Raw genomic sequence first — 21,174 nt, forward strand, 5'->3', positions numbered from 1 at the left:
AAATCCAAACTTATTACCATGGCCTACAAAGCTCTTCACTCCTGAGTTGGCTTGTGACTCCTTCATCAACTGCTGCCTGGACTGTTCTCCTCCTCGGTCATTATGGTCAGCCATGCTGGCCTCCTTGTTCTCCAAACACACTAAGCTTTGTTCTACTTGGGCTTGTGTATGGGCTGTTTCTGCAGCCTGGAGTGTTTATTCCCTTAAATCTTTGCATGGCTGGCTCCTCCTTGTCATTGATATAACAGCTGAAATGTCATCTCCTAAAAGAGTTCTTCCCTTATTTCTCTAAGATTACTTTCCTTTTAGTCCTCTTCTATCACATTACAGTTGATCCTGAACAACATGGATTTGAATTGTGCATGTCCATTTATATACAGGTTTTTTTCCAATACCAGTACAGTACGACACAATCCCTGATTGGTTGAATCTGTGGATGCAGAGGAACCCAGGATACAAAGCGACCATGGATTCCAAGGGCCGGTTGGAATAAGTTATATGTAAATTTTCATAAGTTATATGTAAATTTTCAACTGGGTGAAGGGTCAGTGTCTTTAACCCCCAGGTTGTTCAAGGGTAACTAATTACCTTTTCTCCTTCATCTCACCTGTTACTATTTTAAATTATATAAATGTCTAACTTGTTATTGTTGATTTCTCCCTCTAAAATGCAGAAAAGGAATCATCTTAGTTGCTCGTTACTATAATTCATGTCTTTTTTTTTTCCACATGCACCTGCAGGCTGTGGAAGTTCTTGGGCCAGGGATTGTAACTGTGCCACAGTTGTGACCTATACCACAGTTGTGACCTGTACCACAGTTGTGGTAAAACCAGATCCTTAACCCCTAATGCCATGATGGAATTTCTATTGTAATTCATGTTAAATAGTGCTTGGCACATTCTGATAAACAATAAATACTCATTAAATAAATAAATGAATATTACGGAGAAAGCTCATAGATTTCAGATTTTAGAGCTCAAAGAGACTTTTGGATTAACCATTTCTACTTTCTTATTTTACAGATGGGCTAAGTTTCAGAAAGGTGAAGGACAGGTAAGCTAGTCACTTAGCCTAGTCACATAGCTAGTAGCCCGTAGAGTCAGTAACAGAATCCAGATTATTTGACTTCCAGTTCAAGCTTTAAAATATCCTCCATACTTTGATATTTTAAAATAGGATTTCAGGTCTGTCTTTGGCTATTACTGGTTTCTGGTCCATTTTTTGAAGTCACTGTGTGGTAAATAAGGAAGAATTCATTCTACTCTCTCCCTGCTGCCACGTGAACCTGAGCTACTAGAGGAAGTTGTACAGTGACAAAAATTTGGGCCATTACAATTTTTATCTTCTGGCATCACCTGGGTTCTCAGAGCTCTCTAAAATATTTCTGCTTATTCCTACTTGCCTCTTTTTTTCCATGTGCACAACAGGTGTCCCAAACTTTCAAATTCACCCAAGTATATTTATTAAATGACTTTACCTTCAACTTCTCATGGAAACAAAGGTGACACAGTAAACCATTTTTCAGCTTCCTATAATCCTAACTATAAAGTTCCCTTTCCTTTCTTTGATATGTCCTTTCTTGGCATCTTAATTTGAGATTAAAATTAAATTTTCTGTCTATAACATGCTTTGATAAGGAAAGCTTTGATAAGGAAAGCCCCTTTCTCCTCCTTGGAACTCTGCTTTCCCTTGAGTTATCCACCACCATTACCTCGTGGTTCTCTTCCTGCCGCTCAGATTATTTCTCAGACTCCTTCTCTGAGCTTATCTATATTACCCTGTAAAAGTGTTTCTCTCTGGGATTCCATTATTTCCTTTTTCTAATGTTTACATTAGAAACATGACCCATATTTCCAGTAGGGATGTGAAGGTGACCAAGCTGTATTTTTCTCTCTCATATTTTATCTGAACCTCATATTTGTGTTCCATCCAGACAAAGCTATAGGGGAGATCTGCTTGCCACAAGGTGAGAGGGAGCTCAAAGCACAATTTTGGTACCACATCTTACTGAGATTTGCCCGGAGATAGCAGTTTTCTATCACTACTATCAAACTAATCAGCAAATACTTATTAAGAATCTACCACACAGAGTAGAGAGCCCACAGAGTAGTGAGTAAATAACCTCAAACACTTAAGGTCATTTAAATCTATAATAAAGGAGGCAAGAATATACAATGGAGAAAAGATAGTCTCTTCAATAAGTGGTGCTGGGAAAAGTGGACAGCTAGATGTAAAGAATAAAATTAGAAGATTCTCCAATACCATGCACAAAAATAAACTCAAGTTGGTTGAAAGACTTAAATGGAAGACTGGAAATCATAAAACTCTTAGAAGGAATCATAGGCAGGACACTCTTGGACATAAATTGTAGCAATAATTTTTTTTGGCTCTGTCTCCTATGGCAAAAGAAACAAAGCAAATGGACCCAATTAAATGTAAAACTTTTGCACAGCAAAGGAAACGACTGGCAAAATGAAAAGACGACCTGGTTAATGGGAGAAAATATTTGCTAATGATATGACAGATAAGGGGTTAATATCAAAAATATATAAACAGCTCATACAATTAAACATTAAAAATAGAAAAGCAAACAAACAGAACAAAAAACAAACCCCCAAATAAACCAGTCAAAAAACTGGGCAGAAGACCTGAACAGACATTTTTCTTTTTTTTGAGTTATGGTTTATTTGGGAAGCATTCTGAGGGCCACTGCCAGCAATCAGCCTCTCAGATAGCTCTGAGGAACTGTTAAAAAGAAGGAGGGGCCAGGATAATGGGAACAGCCAGATGGAAGAGATGCATAAGGCAAGATATGAGGAAAGGGCACAGAGATTCCATGCTCTCTCTGGGCAATGACTTTCCACTAATTTCCATGTGTTCACCAATCCAGAAGCTCTCCTGAAGAGACGTTTTTCCAAAGAACACATACGAGTGGCCAATAGGCACATGAAAAGAGGCTCAACATCACTAACCATCAGAGAAATGCAAATCGAAACACATTGGGATATCACCTCACAGCTGTCAGAATGGCCATCATCAAAAAGACCACAAATAACAAATGTTGGTGAGATGTGGAAAAAAGGGAATCCTTTACACTGTTGGTAGGAATGTAAACTGGTGCAGCCACTGTGGAAAACAGTTGTGGAGGTTCCTCAAAGAACTAAAAATAGAACTACCATATGATCCTGCAATCCCATTCCTAAGTATATATCCAAAGAAAGTGAAGACACTAATTTTAAAGATATGCACCCCAATGTTCATACTAGCATGATTTACAAATCCATGATAGGGAAGCAACCTAAGTGTCCATCAACAGATGAAAGGATCAGGAAGAAGTGATATATATACACAGTATAATACTAGTGCTGTATACTAGGATAGTACTTAAAATAAAGGATGGGGATTATATTAATGTCTAGTGAAGACTGGCAAAAAGGTTTTCTGCTGAGATTGCTTTGCCAGTGGGTGTCTGTTATGTGGCATTGAATTTCAAGTTAAATACAGGTTAAACAGGAAAGATGGATGAATGACACTTGCCTTGGGTGTGGGGTTGGGGAATGGTAGCATTCACACAGGCAGGGTATTCACCAACCTGAGTCTAACGGCATCTACAATCATGATGAAAGAGAGTCTGCAAGCTTATGATGTGAACACGATTCCTGAAAATGAAAGGAAAAAACTGATTTTACAACCCCTAAAAATATATAAAACATTGGTTATTTAAAAGACAAAGTCTGTTATGGGAAGGGGTAATTAATAGCCCTTGAAGGAAATTCCATACACTAGTAATGTTTGGAATTTGTGAACTTTGATATGGTTTAAAAAGCATGATACAAGATGTTAATTATCAAATAAGTAATGGGAAACCTATCAATCAAGACAGAGAAAATGCACATTTTTATGAGCCAGAGATGTACAAGCTTAACATGACTGATTAGTTCCTCTAAACTCAAGATTCAAAATCCTCAATGAAATATAATATAATCCCAAAGTTTAAACAAATATTTGATATTCAGGCTCTTTTTCTAGTTTGTGTTTATTTTTATGCTCATTCCAAGTAGAGCTTTTCTCACAACTTTTCAATCAGGCTAATCTCTCTACTTTTCCCTTTCAGTTTAATTTCGTTTATTTTATATAAAACAACTCAGAGATGAAATGTAACAGAAAACAAAGAAAAGACAAGGGAAATTAAGTAACTAATCACCTAATTACATTAGAGGCTTATCTCCTATCTCTTCCCTTCTTCTAGTTGGCTGACACCTATGCATTTATGAGGAATTCAGCATGTTTGCAAAACAATAATGCCACTATTAAGCTAATCTGTTTATTTCACTGCTAGCTAAGTAAAAGCATTTAGGAAATGGATGTCCCCTACCATATTTCATGGCTTAATTTATGCATTTAAAATCTCTATTTTCTTAAAGTGAGAAGATTTTAAAAGTATGTGTGTTATTATGCCATGTTTGATGAATAAAATTTCAATTCATCTCTAGGACTCAGACAGAATTTGTTCTATTCAATCCCTGAAACCTTTTAAAAAGTTAATTTACTAAAGATTACAAGTCTTCCCGGCTAGTAAAATTAACCCTATGCTCGACCGTCTCCCGCATCATTCATTTGTGCCTTCTCTCTCCTTCAAGGAAGGCACACATCCAACTTTCAAGAAGTTAGAGTTTTGTTTCAGAAAGGGCAGGGTCTTTGCCCACTGAAGCTAATCCTTACGGAACAAGTGAAAACACTGCTCTGAGATGATGTTTCTTAGGGAACTGATGGAAACAAGTTCTTCCCAAACAACTTGATGAGTTCTTATAATGCCAGAACACTGTGGCTAACCATGTGGGGGGACAAGTGTATTAACAAATGTAATCAAGTAGATATCTATAGAACACCTTCCTCACCATGTGCAAAGTACAAGGTACGACTGAGAAATAACCAGGATAAACCATAGACAGACTTCACAAAGTAGTTACAGGTTAGTGGGGACTTAGCCACTTATATAAATCTGTCTATCAAAAATGTAATAAAAGTAAATAAAATATATTCAGAGAACTGAAGTCAGAGAATCATCTTGCTCAAGAAGATTTATCTGGCAAGTGGTAGAGGTGGGTTTTGACTCTGGGTTTACTAATTGCAAAGGTACCTCTTCACAAATTAAAAAATACTTCCTAGGGATCCAAGTACTGGAGAGAGCCCCATTAAATGGTAGCAGGAGATTGCCGGAGGCCAGCTCCGGTGGCCAGGGAGTGTACACTTTTTCCCAATCAGAGAGGGACGCAGTGTGGCGAATGTACAATTACGGAGACAGCCTCTTTGTCCTTCTTTCAGGTTGCTGGACTGCTCAAATTTTATTGGCATAAGTGGTTGATTATATAGACAGCTTTTTGCTGCAGATTACATCACAGTGTTAAAGTACATTGGTCAACTATTACATGGTATAGCAGCCATACATCATGTTTTAAGATCTTTGTTTTAACTAAACTTAGTGGGTACAATTTAGGGGCAATTAGGTACAATACATCATGTTTTAAGATCTCTATCTTAACTAAACTTAGTGAGTACAATTTAAGGGCAATTAGGTACAATACATCATGGAAAGGAGGAGACAGTACAAATCATTCCATGGCCAGCCAGTCTTACAATTTGAAGAGTTCACAGACACAAGAATTTGGCATTCACAAATCTTGTTTTTAGACTGGTGCTTATCTTTAAAGCATTATGGCAGGGAGACAGTGTAAGAAAATATAAACCAACTTAACCAGATATCACTTAAAATCTTCTATAACTCATAGATAGGTGTCTTTTGGTCAAGAATAATATATGTCTAACTTCTATGAACCTCATTAAAATCCTAACTCTAAAATTTACTGTGTAACTAATTAATAGATAAACACTATGTTTTAACTAAGTTGGATTAAAATAGGGGAAAGTCCTTCAGGATGAAATTCTTATTATATTATTGTTGTAATTTTGTTAAGTCACAAATCACCACAGGACAATAAGAATGGGAAATAAGAATAATAAGTAAATAATCAGGAAAGACTGAGGAAAACTGAATAGCAAGTGAATAACAGAAAAGACTAAGTTATCCATGGAACAATCCCACTCAGCAACACAAAATGGAAATTATTTCCTGGGAAATTTAGTTTTCCACCTATGTCAGCAGGCGAGCCTTATTGTCTTCTGGGGCCTGTCCTCAGAATTGTGCCGTGCAGGCAGGCATCCCCTTGTTTAGGAACCTGCCCTCCTAATTGTACCGTTCAGACAGGCCCCTTTTCCTGATTAGGAGCTTGTCCTCGGAACTGCACCGTTCAGGCAGGCCTCTTTTCCTGATTAAGAGACTGCCCTCAGAATTGCACCATTCAGGCAAGCTCCCTTCCTGGCTTCTTGTATCTTCTTGGCTCCCGCAGGAGATGAGGGTTGGAATGTAGAGGAGGGAAACAATGAAATTAGAAGATGTTCTAGTTACATTAGTTACTTGGAACAGTAATTAGGGAAAATTCCAATTTATAAGCAAGAGAATGATAGGTTGTATGTATACATAGTATTTTCTTGGTTCTAATATGCATGTTTTCCATAGTTTAATATATATGTGAATTCGAGATTCATCTTCTAACAGTTACATGTATTGTAAAGCTGTTATTAAATTGATGTTACTTCTTATAATCAATGACATCACAGATGAAGAAACCGTGGTTCTGCTCCTCACTGTGTTTAGGCTGTGGGCTCTCTGAGTCTCATTTCAGCTTTCTTCTCCATGAAATAGAAGTGATAATATCTCATAAAGTTTATGAAGATTTAATGAGATAATGTACATCAATCACTTAATAGTGCCTAGCACACAATAGGCCCATAGCTAAAGTCACAGTTATTGTCATTTTCATTGCTGCCGATGTCTACCAGTTCACAGACTGTGCATCATTCATGATGAAGCATCTATAAAATAACTTTTACTTTCGCTTAGAATTTTATCACCATACACAAAAAATGGCCATACTCCAGCCACAAACCTACTTCTTGAAAGAAAGGGATTATGATAGGGGTTGGAAAGATGAGGCAAATTTGAGAGGAGGGTTGCCAAGCGTTGAAAGCCTTCTTTCGGAATGTGACCTCTAAGAGAGGAACTCTTTCTCTGAAAGCACACAGATGCATATAAGAACACGTCAATTTTCTACTCTGTGGAAGGATGAGCTAATTGTGGCTTCTCATCACTGAATTCAATAGTGACAATAATATGATGACAGTTACCCGATGACAATGGCAGCCATGAATGGGGAAAAAGTCTTCAGAAGCAAAGCAATTATATTTAGACCACAAGAAGGAGGTCAGAAGGATGAAGAAAGTAGAGGGCTACATACGAAATTGCCGAGGTTACCTAGCAACAGGGAAACATTTTGGTGCTGTTGTTGTTAGAAAATGGAAAAATAGAACAGCAAGAATAGGATGTGATACTGAGCTCAGGAGGGCTAAAATACGTGATTATTGATGAGTTTATAATTACATCAACATAAAATGGTCATTTGTGGCATGTGCTTCAGGGGATTGATTGCATAAATAGGTGTGTGTGTGTGTGTGTGTGTGTGCTATAATTTCATAGCCAAGTCTATAGGGAGGAAGAACAATCCAAATATATATTGGGATGTGCAAGACAAAAAAAAAAATAAGCTCAAGGAGACATTCTATATAATCCAGATATGAATTGGCTAAATATAAGGATTTTCCCAGTAATATTTACATTTTAGAAGGTGACTCCTGAAAGAAGTTTTCTAAGCTGGGCAGTATTGTGGTAGGAACATTAGAACCTGCAAGGCAGATCTTTTTGAAGTAGAGAATCTTTGCCACAGCTGAGGTAGTTTACAGAACAGTCTGTTCTTCGCCTATGCAAGGTCAGTGCACCCATGTGAAAAACTGCCCCCCTTCAGAAAAGGCTAATACAGTCTGCAGCAGCAGCTACCGGAAGATTGTACACTATCTGTCAATCCAAACCAGCATGATGAAAATTATTTGAATCAATCAATTAAAAACAAGCTCACATGCATAATGCATTTGCCACCAAACTTTGATCTGTTTTCTTGGCTGAGTTCATAATCAAGGGAGTTAGCATTCTTTAAAATGCAAATATTCATGTTTTTTAATCCTTGAAGACCTTGCTAAATAGACAATAAATAAATTCTACCAGGTGTAGCTTATAAAAGCTTTTAAAAGGGAAGAATTTGCCAGGCAGATTTCAGTGTATGTCAAAAGTATCTTATAAAGAGAATGACTCCCATATCTCCATAGATACTCCTATGAGGTCTTGGAAGGTGCCATTTGGATGTTCATTGGTGTGCTTTCTGTTCTCATGCACATAGGCAAAATAGAAATAAACAAAGAGCTAAATCGTTCAGGAAGAAAGTGAAGTACTCGCGATTTCAGCCTGTGGTCAAGTTCAGGGTCTCCTGAGTGCTAAAAACTTCACCTTCACTATCCTTTAGTTCTTTCTTTACTGTGTTAAATACAAACTGAATTTCTAATTCATGTCTAGAAGGGCACTGGCCACATACGTACCCTCTTCAGTCAGTGGCAATGAACCACTACCCAGTAGTCTCCATACAAATCTCTCAGCACACTAAATCCCTACATCTGGAAAATATTGCTTGCTGCTTGAAACATCTCTCCAACTGTGCACTGCTGGCAGGAATTCCTGCTGCTCAGACTTTTGGTATTTATTGGGGGAGCGCCAGGTACTGGTACGAGGATGCCCAGAGGGAGTCCTGGAAAATCCTTTGGAGCTTCACAGCTGGCCTCCTTTTTCAGGTTGCACAGCTGGCATTACATGTGGGCAGTTTGCCTTAGCTTCTGTCTGTGGGGATGAGAGTTCCCTGTGCTGTTGCAAGACCAAGTTTTTCCAATACCCAGCTTATGTTCTCATGAGAATTCTTGAATTGATTGGTTCTTAAAAGCTTTCAAATTGCTCATTAATACTCAGTTCTAAGTATAATAGGTTTCACTAAAAAATACTGTAAACTTAAATGGGTATTGTTTTACTTGAAGAAAATGGAATTGTTGAGTTCAACATAATTTAACTATGTAACAACTATGGAAAGAGAATTCAAGTTAAATTTTCTTGAGTATTCATTGAAATTTTAGTAGACCTAAACCTCATTCTCAAAACTCTCTGAAAGTCAAAGTTCAGAAAGTTTGTTAGATCTCAAAGTTGTCTTCCAAACATCCTCCCTGTTTCTCTCATACTCTTCTGAGTTGGTTTGACTCCGTTTCCAGATCCAGGGCTTAGACCTGATATAGCTAAACCAGCCAGAATAATCTTATACTTGTGACACCTTTATCACTTCAGGTAACTCAGGCCTAAGTAATTAGCACATGGACTTTTCCTTTTTAAGTGGTTGGGGGAAGCCTGTCTCCTCTCTTTGGATTTGAATGAGGAGCAGGTGGCTCCAACTGAGGCTGGCAGACATCTGGTGATGCCAACCTGAGTGCAAAGCTGATGTTTGAAGGAATGCAGAGTTGAAGAATCACTTCTTACAGGTTCCTGAATCTTGCTTCAATCCTCTCACAATCTCTGAACAAAGTTTCAGCCTTTTGAGCCCAAAACTGCTATTTATTGTTTAATTTCGCTTGGGTTAAATTTTTTTCCACTTGCATCCAAAAGCATTTTAGCTGACAGTTTAAGGGGCAACCTGAGTACACAAGCTTATCTGACCCTTTGGAATCATTGCTTCTTTCAATACTGTTATTTTCGCCCTCATATTGGGGGCGGCCAGAAGTGCCATGTGCTCACCAGGTGCTCTGAGGATGCCCAGGACAGGACTATTTCTTGGTGTTCCCTTGTCATCTTTTCTCTTGTAACCTTTTTTCTCATGGTTGGGGCCACTCTTGTAATCGAAGTTTTCATTCTCTTTCACTCTTTAGTTTCAGGATGATGACTCTGTTTCCAGGACAACTACAACCCCAACCTGGAAGTTCCAAATTGGTTGTTCTAACAATCTCTACATTGATCGAAGGCAGACTTTCATTTACCTGTGGGGAGAATTACTGTCTCTCCATAACACTTATTGCCCAACTATTCCTTCAACCTCAAAAACACAGTGCAATGAAATGCAGAAGTTTAATAAATATTGCTTAATGTTTAGGTATAAAGTCAGTAAAGTAACTTATTTTATTGTGATCTTCTTATGGACATAATTTAGCAGATATAATTCCTACTATATTTTCTATTACATGATTTTTTCATTAAGAAAGGCTTTGGTTAAATCTCCCTACTCATCAAAAATGCCTTTATCTGATTTATTTTTGCATTTCATAAGTGAAGTTCTAGGCAAGTAAATATCATTGGGGAAGTATTTGAGTCTGGAAGATAGTATTATGATTAATATTATGCTTTAATTAAGTTACATTGACATTCATAATAGATATCTATCAGGCTAATAAGAACTAATATTTTCTTGAATAAAGAGCAATGCAAATTATAGACAGACAGTGATCAACTACTAGTGTTTGATTTTAGCACTTCAGATAAAATAGATCATATTCTATGGGGAAATTATAGAACTAATTATGAAGAATAATGATGCTCTGAAAAAATACAGATTTTCAGCAGGAGGTAATTATAACAGTTACTGATAGGTCTAAAAATTTTACTATGTAAAAGTTTTCATGAGTGGGTTGGATTTTTACATTGTAAATTTCTCTTTAAGAATCACCATGATTGAGCAGCTTCCAAAATAACAATGTGCAAGATAACATAAATTGATAGGATCAGACACCACACCTGTTCACAGTGAAGATCATTCCAATAGGTACACTTCTGAGCATCAACAAAACTCAAACCAGGAGTTCCCCTTGTGGCACAGAAGAAACGAATCTGACTAGTATCCAGGAGGATGCGGGTTTGACCTGTGGCCTTGCACAGTAGGTCAGGGATCCATTGTTGCCTCGAGCTGTGGTATAGTTTGCAGAAGTGGCTCAGATCCTGCACTGCTGTGGCTGTGGCTGTGGCTGTGGTCAGCAGCTGTAGCTCTGATTCAACCCCACCCCTGTGAAGAAATTCCATATGCCATGGGTGCGGCCCTGAAAAGCAAAAAAACCCAAAACCCAAAAAAACCCCTGAAAAACCAACCAAATAAAAAAACACCTCAGGTCAACTCAGCCCCCCAAAAACCCCTAAAAAACCAACCAAATAAAAAAATACCTCAGGTCAACCCAGCCCCCAAAAAACCCCTAAAAAACCAACCAAATAAAAAAAAACACCTCAGGTCAACCCATCCCCAATATTGCAAAGTATCTTTTTTTCCCCCACAACCAATTGATTTCCCATAGACAATACTAATGAAGAAATGGACTCATAGCAGAGCGTGGGGCTTCTGGGCTCATTACAACATGCTCTCACATCATTTCCACCTTCGCCACACCCTCTACCACACAGAAATATATGTTTAAATTTTGCCAGTATATTTTTATAAATACCGTGCTCTAACTTGATCAATTTAATACAGCCACACTGACATTCTTTTTGTTCTTCAAACATGCCAAACTTGATCTTGCCTTGGGAATTTATTGTGGCTATCCTCTACGGGAAGTCTCTTCCTGCAAGGCTTGCACGGCTGACTCCCATTCAGGTCTTGGAGCAAATGACACATTCTCAGTGAGACTTGGCCTGATGTTCATTCTAAGTTTGCTCATGTTCCACATGCACAATCACATTATCCTGTTTTTTTCTTTTTCTATAACTAGCTAAAATAATCTTCATTTCTTTGGCTGTTGTCCCTCTCCTTTTCCACATTCTGGATGTCAGTTTCCCCACAGCAGAGACCTTGTTGTCTTTTTCCTTCTATAAACCTAGAAGGTACTCAAGAATATTGGTTGAATGAATGAATAGGTGGATGGATATAAAAGTGAAAGAAAAACCACGAAGTCATAGTCTTAGAAAGAAGGAAGAGATATCCCATTATTAAGCTCCAGTGTTAGGGAAAGCTTTATGCACTGGCTTTATGGCTGGGATTATGAATATTTCCTTCTTGAGTTACTGGCCTGTTATCCCGTAACACTTCAGGGATGGAGCTTGGAAGATTTACCTTAGCCCAGGAATAACCTCGTCAATTAGACTTCTTTTTACTCTCAATATATTCTGGCACCAGGACTAATGGAGAAACCATTCAACTGTAAATTAATTTGTAGTGGGTGAACGACTGGAAAACACACAAAGTCTATAGAAGCAAGAGGCCTTATATTTTAGACTTTTTGGAGCATTCTACTGCTTTTTCAATCACTTGTGCTTGTACCTATTAAAATAGAAAATACGGGAGTATTTTTTTTTGGTGTTAGTTCAGCTCTCTGAAGTATACAAGTCATTTTTAGGATTTGTCTAGAATAACTTATTGATTTTTAGACAAGGAAACACATGTGGGCTTTATTCTTTTACCTTGATTTCCCTAAGTCTCTAAGATGTTTTGAAACCAATGAAATGATCAAAATGTGAACCCTTTCTCGCTCAGACTCTTCTTGTCTCAAATCTGTACATGCCTTTGCACACCCAGAGTATTATATTAGCAGGATCAGAAGCCAGAATGTGGAGGAAGGCTCTGGGAAAGCTCATCCCAATGTGGCAGAAATATTTGAACAAGTATGTGTGCATGTGGGAACATTTCCTGTCTTGTTATGAGAAGATTTAAAGCAGGTGATACTAAAAGGCACAAATTAAGCCTTATCTTCCATCAAACTGTCAGAATAAAGGATGGCAGGAATGCAGAAACACTGACAGTAAGTATGATTTCTCTGTGTCTGAATAGTTTATTCATTTATCAATTCATTTGTTGAACATCTGCTGATCAAAGCAATGTTTGAATGCGGGAAATGCAGTTTTTTGCCCAAGTCTCCTGTTAGAGGAGGAACTGGGATTCAAACCTAAGCAGTATGACTAAGTAGTAGTAGAATCCATGGCAAACATACTTTTTCAAGATTATAACTATGTCAGCTCTGCTCCCAAGGAGGGAAGAGTAGCCAAAGAAGACTCCATGCTGTGCCTAAGTTGGTACTTCTCAAATGTTATTATGCATAGGAATTATTTAGGGAATCTCCTTAGGATGCAGATTCCAATTCAGTAGGCCAGGGGCCGAGGCCAGAGACGAGCTTTCTAGCATGCTCTCAGGTGATACTAATGCTGCTGGGCTGTGGACCAAGCTTTCAGGAACAAGGACTTGAGGAAGGAATACCTGAGCGGACAAATTGGCTCCATAGTCACTGATCCACTGCCCTCTTGTGGCTCCTGAAGAAATTACCCTCTGTGCTAGCATTTTCTTTAAATTTAAATTAGTCTTGCAATCATTCTCTAACTGTCCCAAATAAACACTCTTCAAACTTTAGTCTTCTCATAACACTTCCATATTTTTCCTTATCCACATACCACTACAGATTACCTAATCATCTTTAACATATCCATTATAATCTCCTCTTCAAACTTACTACTATTTTACTTAACTTTCTTATGTTAAAATAGATTTGTTTTCAAAAAAAATTTTATATCACTATGGTAGGGACCCATTGACCCAAACTGCCCATTTGCATGAGTTAGGTCACAACAGGAGGTCCAGATAAGGAACACAGAACTGAAAAAATACCACCAGTCAGAAGAATTTGGGAAAGAAAAAGAGGGAGGAGACCCCAGTCCATGATATTTTTCCTTCCAAAAACCGTTGTATTGGAAACTACCTTGACCAAGAGATGCATATGCCACCAGGAAGGGCCCTGAATCAGCTCAGATATGGGCACAAGCTGGATGAATGGCCAGAGATAGGGCAGAAGGCTAGCCCTATCACCATAAACCCTGAGACTGCGAGCCACATGGCAGAGCAGTGCTCTTGGGCTCCCTTATGCTGCTATTCTCTGCTCCAGAGCCCCTTTCCAATAAAGTATTTTGCTTTGCTAGTACATATGTCTCCTGGGACAATTCATTTCTAAGTGTTAGATAAGAGCCCAGTCTCAGGCCCTGGAAGGCATCCTCCATCAAGTAACAACTACAATTACCTCATCATGATTATCTCAAATGGAAAGACCAGAGGGTTTATTGCAAACACAAAGTAACTGTAAAACTAATTGAAAGGAAAACAAAACAGTATTTAAAAGTCCAGGTAGGAGTTCCTGTTGTGGCTCAGCAGAAACAAATCTGACTAGCATCCATGAGGACACAGGATCAATCTCTGGCCTTGCTCAGTGGATTAAGGATCTGGCGTTGCCCACAACTGTGGCTGTGGAATAGGCTGCCAGCTACAGCTCTGATTCAACCCCTAGCCTGGGAACCTCCATATGCCTTTGGTGTAGACCTAAAAAGCCAAAAAAAAGAAAAAGTCCAGGTAGATGTCCTGCAAAGCTCCAAGCCTAAGTCTTTGTTAAAGAGAGATTTGCAAGTGTTAGAGAGTGTTAAAGACTCAGAGCACTAAATTGGCTTTCACTTTGATAGTATTAGGAATGACAAGGAGCTGAAAAGAGATTAAGTCCTCTGTAATTCAATGTTATTTAATGCAGTGGATGTACACCACCTAAATCACCTCTTGGGGAACCAGCTATAGATAATGTGTTTGGCGTCTTGTTTTCCTTCTGCACATTCATGTCATGTGTCCTTGAGGAGTGCATTTATAGAGCAAAAGTTGTTTTTTTTTTTAGTTTTATAGCATTTTTATTACTCAATTACATTTATAGTTGTACAATGACCATCACAACCAAAGTTTATAGCATTTCTATCCCAAACCCCCAGCACATCCCCCCACCACCTCTCAACCTGCCTCATTTGTTTTTCAAAGTCTGTGAGTCAGTATCTTCTGCAAAGTTCACTGTGTCCTTTTTTCAGATTTTCCATTTAAGTGATAAGATTTGATAGTGGTGTCTCACTGTCTGACTGACTTCACTTAGCTTGATAATTTCTAAGGTCCATCCATATTGCTGCAAATGCCATTATTTCTCTCCTTTTAATGGCTGAGTAATATTCCATTGTGTATATGTACCATATCTTCTTTATACACTCCTCTGTTGATGGACATTTAGGTGGTTTCCATGTCTTGGCTATTATATATAGTGTTGCAATGAACACTGGAGTACATGTATCATGTATTGAGTATTGATTTCCTTCCTATTTAACTCAGTATAAATTTGGTTTCTAGAACATGTAATCAATAGCATTCTAACTGACACAAAAAGGATACAAAAGAAATATAAGCAATAGGATATTTTTTTAGATTGGGGAACCATTGCACATATAAAAATGTTAAACACCAGTGCATTTTAATATAAATAAAGAATGATATGGCCATTTTCTGATACTTGCTAAGCATCTAGCATAAGCAAGGCACTGTGCCCCATACTTTACATACATTATCTCATTAAATGGTTTAAATGTGGTAGGTAGACATTGTTATCCAAATTTTAGAGCTGAGGAAACTAAGGCCTGGACAACTGCATCCTTTGATCATTTACACAGTTAATGATTTAAGAACACAACTCCAAACTTTATATTTTTCCAAAGGGTGGCTGAGAACAGGTAGTTAGATGGAGGCCAGGGTAGCAGACTGGTCAGCCAAATACTGGAAGTAGAGTAGCTTTGAGTTCAGACAGACCAGGTTATCTGTCTCTTGCTGTCTTATAATCTTAGATAAATTAGCATTATAATTGGGATATGGAAAGGACTGAAGAGAGGGCTGTTGAAATATTATACTTACATGTCACTTTATGGAAAGCCCCCCTCTGTTTGGGCAGGAACAATACCCATTTAAAAATTGCTTTTACTTTGTAATATTGTTGATTCACAGGAAGTTGCCACTAATATCCTTTTTGGGGGGGTTGGGTGGGGCACACCTATGGCATATGGACGTTCCCAGACTAGGAATATAATTGGAGCTGCCACTGCCAGATTATGCCACAGCTATAACAACACCAGATTGGAGCCGCATCTGTGACCTACACTACAGTTTTCGACAAGATCCTTAACCCACTGAGCAGGGTCAGGGATCGAACTTGCCTCCTTACGGATATTAGTTGGGTTCATTACCACAGAGCCACAGCAGGAACTCCCAATCTCCATTTAAAAAATGTAGTGTCAAACTTCCTATATATCCTGCTCACTTCATTCTTTCACTTAAAAAGTTTATTTCAGTAGACTTTGGGAAATATAAAATAGAAAGTTCAAATGTACCCAGACTGATTTTTGAAGCTGTGGACTTTTGAAGATCAACAGCTAAAGCCAGGTGTCCCCAAGTTCAGAACTCTCAGACACTCATCCTGTCAGTACCTTTTCCTTAGGAAAGGAGCAGAGGTCATCTTGCTGTTGAATTGGTGAAAAACTGAAAGGTGGGGGCCGGTAGGAAAGGTTAAGAACTCAACAGAACTTTTTGCAATCCCAGCCCAGGGCTGCTGCACTACCTCCCTGCTGCTAAGTAAAGGAATTTTCCACTCTCACCTTTTTCATTTATGAAATATGATCTTCCACAAACTGTGTGAAAGGGACTTTGTGCCTTTTATCCTACACAAACTTCCTGCCCACTTTCTGAATCCTCCTGAACTTGCTCGCTCTTGAAAGTAACATTTTAAGTCCTGGGAAATGACTGTTTTCTCAGTTGACTACAGCTGCCCACAGAATGTCTCTTGTTCCCTTCAGTGACTCAGCACCTAAGACAGAAAAATTGTTCTGGAGGGAAGGTTAAGACAGACCACACTGCTGTTTACAGGAAAGGAAGCGATCGAGTGCTACCTCCAGGGAAAGTTGAAACATGGAACTTAAATAGTGAATGGAAAAAACAACAGATGATGGAAACCCTGTGAGGACAGTGTAATAGAGTAGGGAACTGCAGAAGCTCTTTTCGGTAAGAACAGGTAAATGTATAGGTACCAGGAGCAAGAGGGCTCTGATCAAGTGATCACACTGTTGCTACGGGGTAGGCAGAGTACTCCTTAGTTCTAATTTGGGGCTTTGCCTTCACTGTTTCCAAGTTGAAAGTTTACAGTTACAGGAGTTTGTGAAACAAGTGGATGCAATATAGAATTTGAGCTTGGAAAATTGCAAAGGAACAAAGAAGAAAGTCACTCTTCCTTGACTTTCTGATTTGTCCACTTGAAACCAAAGCAGCTGGCCTAGTTTCTGAGAAAACAGTTCATTTTAGGGTATTTCATTGTCACAGTGGATTTTGTCAGATCTGCACATGTACCTGGGACTTGGATTCTGTCATTCTTCTTTAAAACAAATGATGGGGGAAAAATCTTCCATTTGTCATGTTTTCATCATGTCAAGAACTCTTGAGTCACTGTAGACGGCTCTAGAAAAACAAATGAAACAAACAAAAAACCTCTCCTGCTCATTTTGCTGATTTAAAATCATAGCCACAGTTCCCATTACAAATTTGCTTTTATTCATTCATCTGTTTATTTATTCATGCATTTATAACTTCCCTCCTCCTCCTTATATGCTTTGAAGGAGCATATGAAAACGAAAAAAAAAAGGGGAGAAAATCAGTGCCAGAAGAAGATCAGAAATCAGAATAAGAAACACATATCTGGACATTTCCTAGAAGAAACACCACATATTTGGGCAAGAGTCTTACAGCAGCTAAGACAGATAGGGGTATGTGGCCTATAATTGTTTTATTGATTATATAATTTACAGTGTCTGTAAGATTAAAATAAACCCAGAAAGATCATGGTGGTTTCTGACCTGGGAAAAATCCCCTTCTATAGTGTAATGATATAATGAACAATTGTTTCAACAACACCTCTACATTTAATGCAACAATGGATTTCATAGAGTTGTTACTTATATGATACCTCATTGTAACCTGATGGTTTCAGCTCAATAAAGGTAATTCTGTAAGGAGCTCAGCAGTGTGGGTATCAAACACAGCTGTAAGATTCAGTGGCAAAATATCAGGTCCCAGAAAAGAGACAGACTATGTGGACATCTGGGAGTCTTCTCTGAATATTATTTCTGAATATTTATCTGAATATATATTTCCTTTCTTGGCTGCACCTGTGGCATATGGAAGTTCCCAGGTTAGGAGTCGAATCAGAGCTGCAGCAGCTGGCCTATGCTACAACCATGGCAACACCAGATCTGGGCCACATCTGCGACCTACAACACAGCTTGTGGCAGTGCTGAATCCTTAACCCACTGAGCAAGGACAGGGATTGAACCTGCATCCTCGCCGATACTGTCAGTTTCTTAACCTGTTGAGCCATAGCAAAAACTTCTGAATGTATATATTTATATATTATATTACACCTGAATATATATATATATGTATGTATGTGTGTGTATATATATATGTATATATGTGTATGTATATATATGAAGTAGTCAAACTTTTAAATTGTTTTGAACAGAAAGGTTCAAGGTTACACTATATGGAGAGATGTTCAAGTATAGATAATCTATGATGATGATGAAGGACACATCTATCAACATCAGTTGAGCTGGTGGTAGAATTGACATCTTCTCATGAAAACTAAGGAGCCTAATCCAGACAAAAAAACTGGATAAGAGGCCATCTACCTCTAAGTAGAGGTGGCCTTCAGTGCCTCAGAAAATAAAAACAAACTCCTTCTTCTTCAATGCTAGAAATAAGAAGTTTATTTTAGAAATGTTTGTTTCACTATGCCTTCATTTTTGGAATTTAAACGTAATATATGGCCACTTGAAACATTTAGAAAATACAGAGGAGCATAAAGAAAAAATTAAAATCATATTTTATCCGATTGTTAGAGACAATCACCATTGACATTCTATTATTTTTTAAGTACGAAATTGGGGTTTTTCTCTGTAGCACCTTTTCACTTAATAGTACATTATGAGCATTTTTATCATACCGTTAAATATTCATTAAATCATTATTATGTTTTATTATTACTTGATGTCTCATTGCATGGGTAAATCATAACTTATGTAGTCATTCCACTATTTGAGGCATTTTTTTTTTTTTTGCAGACATTCTGGTCAGGGGATCATACTTTACGTGACTTCTGCAAAGGTACAGTCTGTGCAGTCACACTGGGTTCAAGTCTCAGTTTCACTGCTGTGTTAACTTGAGAAAGTTACTTAACCTCTCTGATTCTGTTTCTTCATTTGTAGTAGGGATAATATCAATGCCTGTCTCCTAGGATTTTTGTGACTGATGATGTCTGTAAAAGAGCTACCACATAGGAAGGACTCACCAAATGTTAGATATTATTATGATTACCTTCTGGAGGAGTCTATTCAAAGTTGTAATATCAAAAATTGAAGTCCAGGCTGTAGGTTCCAGACCTACAGGAAGAAGGAGGAGGTCATTACAATGAACATCTCAGTATTTAAAATAAAGTTACTGGATGAAAGGTAAAGAGGAAAACAATTAAGTACATTTGGATTCTGTATTTGTTTGCTAAGGCTGCCACAAAAAATTGTTACAAACTGGGTGGCTTAAATAACAGAACTTTACTGTTTCATGGTTTGGAGGTTGAAAGTCCAAAATCAAGGTGTTGGCAGGGTGCATTCCTTCTGAGTGCTGTGAGGGAAGGATCTGTCCCAGGTCTCTCTCCCTGGCTTGCAGATGGCTCTCATTTTCCTATGTCTTTTTTTTTTAATTTAATTTATTTTTTATTTTTTGTTATTATTATTTTTAATAGTTATTTCCCCAATACATTTTTTTTCTACTCTACAGCATGATGTCCCAGTTACACATACATGTATACATTCTATTTTCTCACAGTATCATGCTCCATCATGAGTGACTAGACATAGTTCCCAGGGCTACACAGCAGAATCTGATTACTAATCTATTCCAAAGGCAATAGTTTGTATCTATTAACCCCAAGCTCCTCAACCACACCACTCCCTCCCCTTCCCCCTTGGAAACCACAAGTCTATTCTCCAAGTCGATGATTTTCTTTTCTGTGGAAAGGTTCATTTGTGCCATATATTAGATTCTAGATATAAGTGATGTCATATGGTATTTATCTTTCTCTTCTGATTTACCTCACTCAGTGTGAGAGTCTCTAGTTTCATCCAAGTTGCTGCAAATGGCATTATTTCATTCTTTTTTATGGCTGAGTAGTTTCTTTTTATCATCTTCCCTCTACATGTGCTGTGTCCAAATTTCCTCTTTTATAAGAACACCAATCACATTGGATGAGGACCCAACCTAACAAACTCCTTTTAACTTATTTACCTCTGAAAAGGCCCTATCTCCTTATAAGGTCGCATTCTGAGTTCTTGGGAGTTAGGACTTCAACAAGTGAAATATGGAAGGGACACAATTAAACTCAAAAAGTTCAATGAAAATTTACTATTTTGAAGAAAATCAATTCATCAAGAATGACAAGACCATACTGTTCTAAGTTTTAAAACAGTCCACAATCCAATTAAAAGCATATCATCACAGAGTTCCCTTCATGGCTCAGTGGTTAACAAACCTGACAGGGATCCATGAGGATGTGGGTTTCATCCCTGGCCTTGTTCAGTGGGTTAAGGATCCAGCATTGACACGAGGTGTGGTGTAGGCCTGCAGCTGTAGCTCCAATTTGACCCCTAGCCTGGGAACTTCCATATGCCGTCTTTTTCCTAAAAAGAAAAAAAAAAAAAGCATGTCATCACAATGTAAGCTCTCTGTGAGAAATGTAATACCTGGTGATGAGGTGGATGTGAGGAAAAGTACTAGCTTAGATAGTAGAGATGACTGTAGGACTGCTTTCTCAAATTTTACCATTTAAATCCTCTGTCTTTTCATCAAACAGTTCTTTCATGAGTCCTGAAGTGTCTTGTTATATTCTTTCATCAGCTACTTGAACATTTTACTGATACTGTTTCAAGACTAAAGAGATCTCCCTGCCTTGATAAAAATCAGAGAGTGAAGTTGAACTTCTAATAGGGACCAAACAATGGCTTAAAGAGATAGGAGAAAAACAGAAAATTACGGAGAAAATATTTTCTTTCCTATACCTCACACTAAAACAATAAACTAACAATGTGACTTTAAATTTAATTGGCTGAAAGAACTAAGCATTCTGGAAAAAGATCACAAAAAAGACTTCACTATTTCAGGAATATAAAGGACTAGAGGTTGAGGGTAACGGAAGCCCAGTGGGGATCAACAATAATCCTTGAGAGATGTAGACTCAACTTTATTAAGTCTATCCAAGGTCATTCTTCTTAACTACCAAGAAATAGACTCC

The 21,174-nt window shown here is 38.0% G+C and overlaps 1 long non-coding RNA gene across 1 annotated transcript; it reads right to left on the bottom strand.

Moving 5' to 3' along the window:
- On the bottom strand, positions 3,216-20,473 carry LOC110257081. The gene is made up of 4 exons (XR_002339309.1): positions 20,416-20,473; positions 19,206-19,270; positions 17,184-17,291; positions 3,216-3,659 (listed from the first exon to the last, which is right to left on the bottom strand). It is a non-coding gene; the product is annotated as an uncharacterized LOC110257081 (long non-coding RNA).

This window comes from Sus scrofa, chromosome 15 (genome assembly GCF_000003025.6).
Source record: "Sus scrofa isolate TJ Tabasco breed Duroc chromosome 15, Sscrofa11.1, whole genome shotgun sequence".
NCBI classification, from domain to species: Eukaryota; Metazoa; Chordata; class Mammalia; order Artiodactyla; family Suidae; genus Sus; species Sus scrofa.